Source organism: Pongo pygmaeus, chromosome 12, assembly GCF_028885625.2.
Source record: "Pongo pygmaeus isolate AG05252 chromosome 12, NHGRI_mPonPyg2-v2.0_pri, whole genome shotgun sequence".
NCBI classification, from domain to species: Eukaryota; Metazoa; Chordata; class Mammalia; order Primates; family Hominidae; genus Pongo; species Pongo pygmaeus.
In genome coordinates, this window is record NC_072385.2 from 125195718 (window position 1) to 125201717 (window position 6000).

The following is a 6000-nucleotide window of genomic DNA, read 5'->3' on the forward strand; positions in this document are numbered from 1 at the left end:
ACAGAATCTCATTCTGTCACCCAGGCTGGAGTGCAGTGGTGCAATCTCAGCTCACTGCAACCTCCACTTCCTGGGTTCAAGTGATTCTCTTGCCTCAGCCTCCCAAGTAGCTGGGATTACAGGCATGTGCCACCACGCCTGGCTAATTTTTGTATTTTTAGTAGAGTTGGGGTTTCACCATGTAGGCTGGTCTCGAACTCCTGACCTCAGGTGATCCGCCGGCCTCAGCCTCCCAAAGTGCTGGGATTACAGGCGTGAGCCACCGCGCCTGGCCTAGTGTCACCATCATTTGAGACAGGTGAATGCAGTACAGCAGAATTGCAAAGCAACTTGCCTTTTCCTCAGGACCACTCCTGCGAATGCCTGGGCCTATAGACCTCTTGCCTCCCATCCCTGGAGGAAATTTGAGTAGGTCTCATCATTTTCATAATTTTTCTTGTCGCTTTTGCATCATAAAATATTATCTTGCCACTTTTAGTCATTACAAATTATCATTTTTAGTAATTAAATGCCTGGCCCAGTATAATAGCAAAAATAGTGAACCCAAGGATCTCCCCTCTCCAGTTCAGATCTGCAGTGGGGGAAGGGGCTAGGGTTTCTCCTCGCCAGCCCGCCATCATCTGCCCCCTGCCACACCTGGCGTCTGACCCTCCTCTCCTCCTCCATCAAAATGTGGCTACAGCCGAGCCTGTTTCCAACAACTTCTTTCCAGGCTGTTATCTGGATTGCTTTCCAAAACATTCCTAAGAAAGAACAAGTTGCATGCTGCGTATCCTCAGGGATTTTTCTTTGCTGGGGAGAGGAGCAGGAGGTTCAGGTGGCATGGGCATTGTCTTATCGGTTTCTGGGACTGAACCTCCTGTGTCTTCTGAGATGGGCATTTGCAGAGTTCTTCACTGAGAACCCCCAGGATAGTTCAGCAGTGCTTGGACCACCCAAGCTGGAGAGCCCAGCACTCTCTCACTCTCCTCCTGCCTTGCTCACTGTTGTGTTCCAAGTTCCTCAAAGAGACGTGTTTCGGTCGTGCAGGTTCACACACACCCAGTACGGCTCACACCCGGTGGGCAGAGCTCGGCCTGGGCATGAGCCTGGAACTGCTTAAAGCCAGTCTTCTGGGCTTGTTGTAGTGGGGATGGATTTACAGAAATTATGAGGGCAGAGGCACTAGGGGGTTTGGGGGGAGAGGTGGGGCAGAGAGGTGGGTTGGGGGTTAGAATGAGGGCAGCCCTTCTCAAAACGGAGCTTGATGGGGGAGGCGAAGGCTTCAGGAGCCCCATCTTCCTGGGTCATCATTTCACTAACCAGCACACTGCAGTGAGCCCTTTCCGTGACCCCTTTCAGTGACCAACCTCTGATAGAGAACCCACATTTCCTGTGTCCACAAACCCACCAAGAAAAGCTGTCAAATGCCTTGCCGACTATTCGCGTAGTTCCTTATGTTTGGAGCACAGCTTCCCATTCTGGGGCTACAGATCCCTGTGAGAACACAAACTGCAACTCTTGTGTTGCTTTCACAATCGGTGATGACTAGAAGGACACCTGCTGTCCTCTGTGGGTCCTCCAAACATTGTTTGACCTTAAAAAGGGATGTTAGTATTTGAAATCACTGATTCGGACACAATGGAACCGAAACCAAGTCTGACAGGGTGTTTCATTAGAATCAGCCGGAGAGATCTTTTAAAATCCACATTCCTAGGCCTTGCTGCCAATACGTGTCAATCTTGATTTTTAAAAAGGTGATTTTAAAAAGATGATTGCGATGTGCACAGGTCAGGAACCATTGAAAAGCACCACCTATGTGTCAACCCGGCAACTCAGGCGAAAGCCAGCAAGAAGCATGGATGGCTTCATCAGAAGTTGCCAGCGAGGAGCATGGACGGCTTCATCAGAAGTTGACGTGACGCTTGTAAGCCAAAAATAAAATCCTAAGGCCTCCCAACCGTCTGCATGGACCCCTCTTCTCTGCCAAGGGCATTCCAGAGTCAACCTTAACATCTAGTTCAGGCCATGATGGAAGAGAGAGTCAGGCCTCTTTATATCCCTCCAGCATTAACATCAATGCAGACATAAAGTCTGATAAAAAACATTGACAGTCTATTCTCTCTGAAGCCTGATACTTGGCGGCTTCACTTGCATAATAAAACCTTGGACTTAAAAAGTAAAGTCTTAAAAAGTAGAAAGTAAACCCCTTTCTACTGATAATAACTCTTTCAACCAATTGCCAATCAGAGAAATTTTAAATCTATCTATGACCTGGAAGCACCCCCTTCCTTCCAGCTGTCCTGCCCTTCCAGATGGAACCAATGTAAATCTTACATGTATGGACTGATGTATTATGCATCCCTAACATGTTTAAAAGCAAGCTGTACCCTGATCCCCTTGGGCACATGTCCTTAGGACTGCCTGAGAGTATGTCACGGGTGCTCCTTAGCATTGGCAAAATAAACTTTCTTAATTGACTGAGACTGTCTCAGATATTTTGGGTTCATACCCTCATGAAACAAGGAGAGAATACCCCCACACATACAACGAAGCCCTAAATGGTGTGATTTCTTTGGTAATGGCTTTGCTAAGGGCAGCCACTGTTGTAAACAGGGCAGGGTGGAGGAGGGGGTGTTGGAGGTATGGTGGGATATAAGGATGAAGTCGACCTTAGAGTGGGGGAGAGAACAAGGACAGAGATTAAATGTGCCTTCTTTAACACAGCCTTTCTGAGTCCTGACGCTGTCCCAGGCACTGTGCAGTACGAAGGTAAGCGCGGAGAATGAAATGGCCAACTCTGTGGGGGTCCACTAGGAAGGTTCACAAAAGAGGGGACCCCCTCAGCTGTATCTTAAATAGAATTTGCCCATCACAGTCGGTTGGATGAGGCTAGGAAGAATGTCCAGGTTGGGGAACAACACTTTGGAAAAGAATGGAGATGAGAAGGAGCACGGCCCAAAGTTCCAGGAACTGTCAATATTTGCCAGCCTTGGTGTGGGAGTGGCAGCGTGGGAGGGGGCAGGAGACAGAGCAGGGCCAGCCTCTGAAGAGCCTCGAGTGTTAAGTACCATTTGGGAATTTGTTCTGGGGAAACAGAAGGCCATTGAAGAGTTTAATGAAAGAAGTGGCATTAGCTGGCAAGCTTGTGGAGAAATGGTTAGCAGGGCCACTGGGTTAGCAGGGAGAGTTGCTGGGGGTATTGGGATAGTCCTGGTTGGGAGCTCTGAGGCCTTTAAACAGATCACTGGGATGAAAGTGGCTACAGTCAGGTGATGGGCTGATTAACTGACCATTTAATCAGGGGGAAGATGACTTCCAACTTCCTGTTTTGGTGGTTAGGGATGGAGCCAGGGCTCTGAAACTAGTGATGCAGGAGGAAGAGTGGGTGGTAGGGGTATGGGTGAGTCCAGTGGGGACAGAACTCTGCAACCTCAGCAATTCATGGGAGGTGGAATCTGAGAAGGAGCCGCCAGAAGAATGGGATAGAAGCCCAGGAGAAGAAATATTTCCAGGAGGGGGCCGGGCGCCGTGGCTCACGCCTGTAATCCCAGCACTTTGGGAGGCCGAGGCGGGCGGATCTTGGGGTCAGGAGATCGAGACCATCCTGGCTAACACGGTGAAACCCCGTCTCTACTGAAAATACAAAAAATTAGCCGGGCGTGGTGGCGGGCGCCTGTAGTCACAGCTACTCAGGAGGCTGAGGCAGGAGAATGGCGTGAACCCGGGAGGCGGAGCTTGCAGTGAGTAGAGATCGCGCCACTGCACTCCAGCCTGGGCGACAGAACGAGACTCCATCTCAAAAAAAAAGAAATACTTCCAGGAGGGAGTCCTACACTGTGCTACCAAGAGAGGGAGGGAAGAGGATGAGGGAGGACAGAAGGAGGACTAGGGGAAGCGGTGGGAGGATTAGAGAGGCTTGGGTGGCTGGAGGAAGACAGGAGAAGACACAGGGAGGGATGGGAGGAAGAGTGGGGTGGGGAGGGTTGGGGGAGGGTGTGGGGGCAGAGGGTGGAGGAAGCGGTGGGAGGATAAGAGGAGGATGGAGGGGATTGAGGGAAACAGCTGGAGGCTGAGGAAAGATGGGGTTGGGGGGTGGTGGGAAGGGTAGGGGATGCTGGGGGAGGCAGCCTTCTATTTCCATAGGACAAATTTGATACCCTTCTAATCCCTTCAGTGGCCTTCTATTTCCCTAGAACAAATTCCCAAATGGTACTTAACACTCAAGGCCCTTCAGAGGCTGACCCCTGCTCTGTCTACTGCCCCCTCCCATGCTGCCACCCCAGCCCCAAGGCTGGCAAATATTGACAGTTCCTGGACTTTTGGGCCACCCTCCTTCTCATCTCTATTCTTTTCCAAAGTGTTGTTCCCCCACCTGGACATTCTTCCTAGCCGCATCCAACTGATGTGATGGACAAACTATACTTCAGATACAGCTCGGGGAGGGGGGGGGGGGTCCCTTCTTTTGTGAACCTTCCTAGTGGACCCCAAGCAGAGTTGATAACTCCATCCTCTGTGCACAGTGCCTAGGACATGGTCCGGACTCAGAAACGCTGTGCTAAGTAACACACATTTAAACTGTTTCCTTGTCTTCTCCCCTACTCTAAGGTTGGCTTCATCCTTATATCCTACTGATACGGTTTGGCTCTGTGACCCCACCCAAATCTCATCTCGAATTGTATTCCCCATAATTGCCATGTGTCAAGGGAGGGACTTGGGACTTGATTGGATCACGTCAGCGGTTTCCCTCGTGCTGTTCTCGTGATAGTGAGTGAATTCTCACGAGATCTGTTGGATGTATAAGGGGCTTTTGGCCCTTTTGCTCCGCACCTCTCTTCCTGCAGCCATGTGATGAAGGACGTGTTTGCTTCTATTTCCGCCATGATTTTAAGTTTCCTGAGGCTTCCCCAGCCATGTGGAACTGTGAGTCAATTAAACCTCTTTTCTTTATAAATTACCTTGTCTCAGGCGGTTCTTTATAGCAGTGTGAAAACGGGCTAATACACCTACCGTACTTCTAACCCCCAACTCCTGACCCACCCTGCCCTGTTTACAAGAGTGGCTGGCCTTAGCAAGCCATTATTGAAGAAACCACACCATTTAGGACTTCACTGTACACGGTGGGGTATTCGCCGCTTGTTTCACGGGGCGCACACCAACTTCCGTTTTTGTTTGTTTGTTTGGAGACAGGATCTTGCCCTTTTGCCCTGGCTGAAGTACAGTGGTGTGATCTCAGCTCACTGCTGCCTCGAACTCCTGCGCTCAAGTGATCCTCTCACCTCTGCCTCCTAAGTAGCTGGGACTACAGGTGTGCAACACCACGCCTGGCTAAGTTTTGCATTTTTGTATTTTTTTTTTTTTTTGTAGAGACGAGGTCTCTCCATGTTGCCCAGGCTGGTTTCAAACTCCTGAGCTCAAGTGATCCTCCTTGTTGGCCTCCCAAAGTGCTGGGATTACAGGTGTGAGCCATTGTCCCCAGCCCGCACCAACTTCTGATGAAGTCAGGCTCCTTATTGGCTTTTTCCTGAGTTGCCAGGTTGACACATCGGTGGGTGCTTTTCGATGGTTCCCAACCTACGCACGTCGTGATCATCCTTGGACCTTTTCAAAAACCAAGATTGACGCTTGTTGGCAGCAAGGCCTAGGAATGTGGAGGCTGAAGGAGGTGAGGGGAGGTGCTGGGAGACCCGGAAGGCCGGGAGTGTGAACTGCAGGCCCCGCGGAAGGCAGAGGTCTCGCTCCTGGATCCGGAAGAAGGCTGCTGAGTGGGCTTTCATTTCTCGTGTATGTGCAGTGTCTTCTGAAGATGTAATTGATGTTTATTTCTCTGAATAAGCTTGATTATAATGGCAAATAGGGATAATAAATTAACTATAATAAGAGTGACATTGACACTGAAAAACATTGCCTGGGGCGCTTGTCCCGGGTGTCCCCGCCCCGCGGCCCCTCCAGCCCCGCCTGCTCTACGCCCCTCCCCTCCACGCCCAGGGGGCGTGGCAACCCGGAGTCCCGCCCCTACCC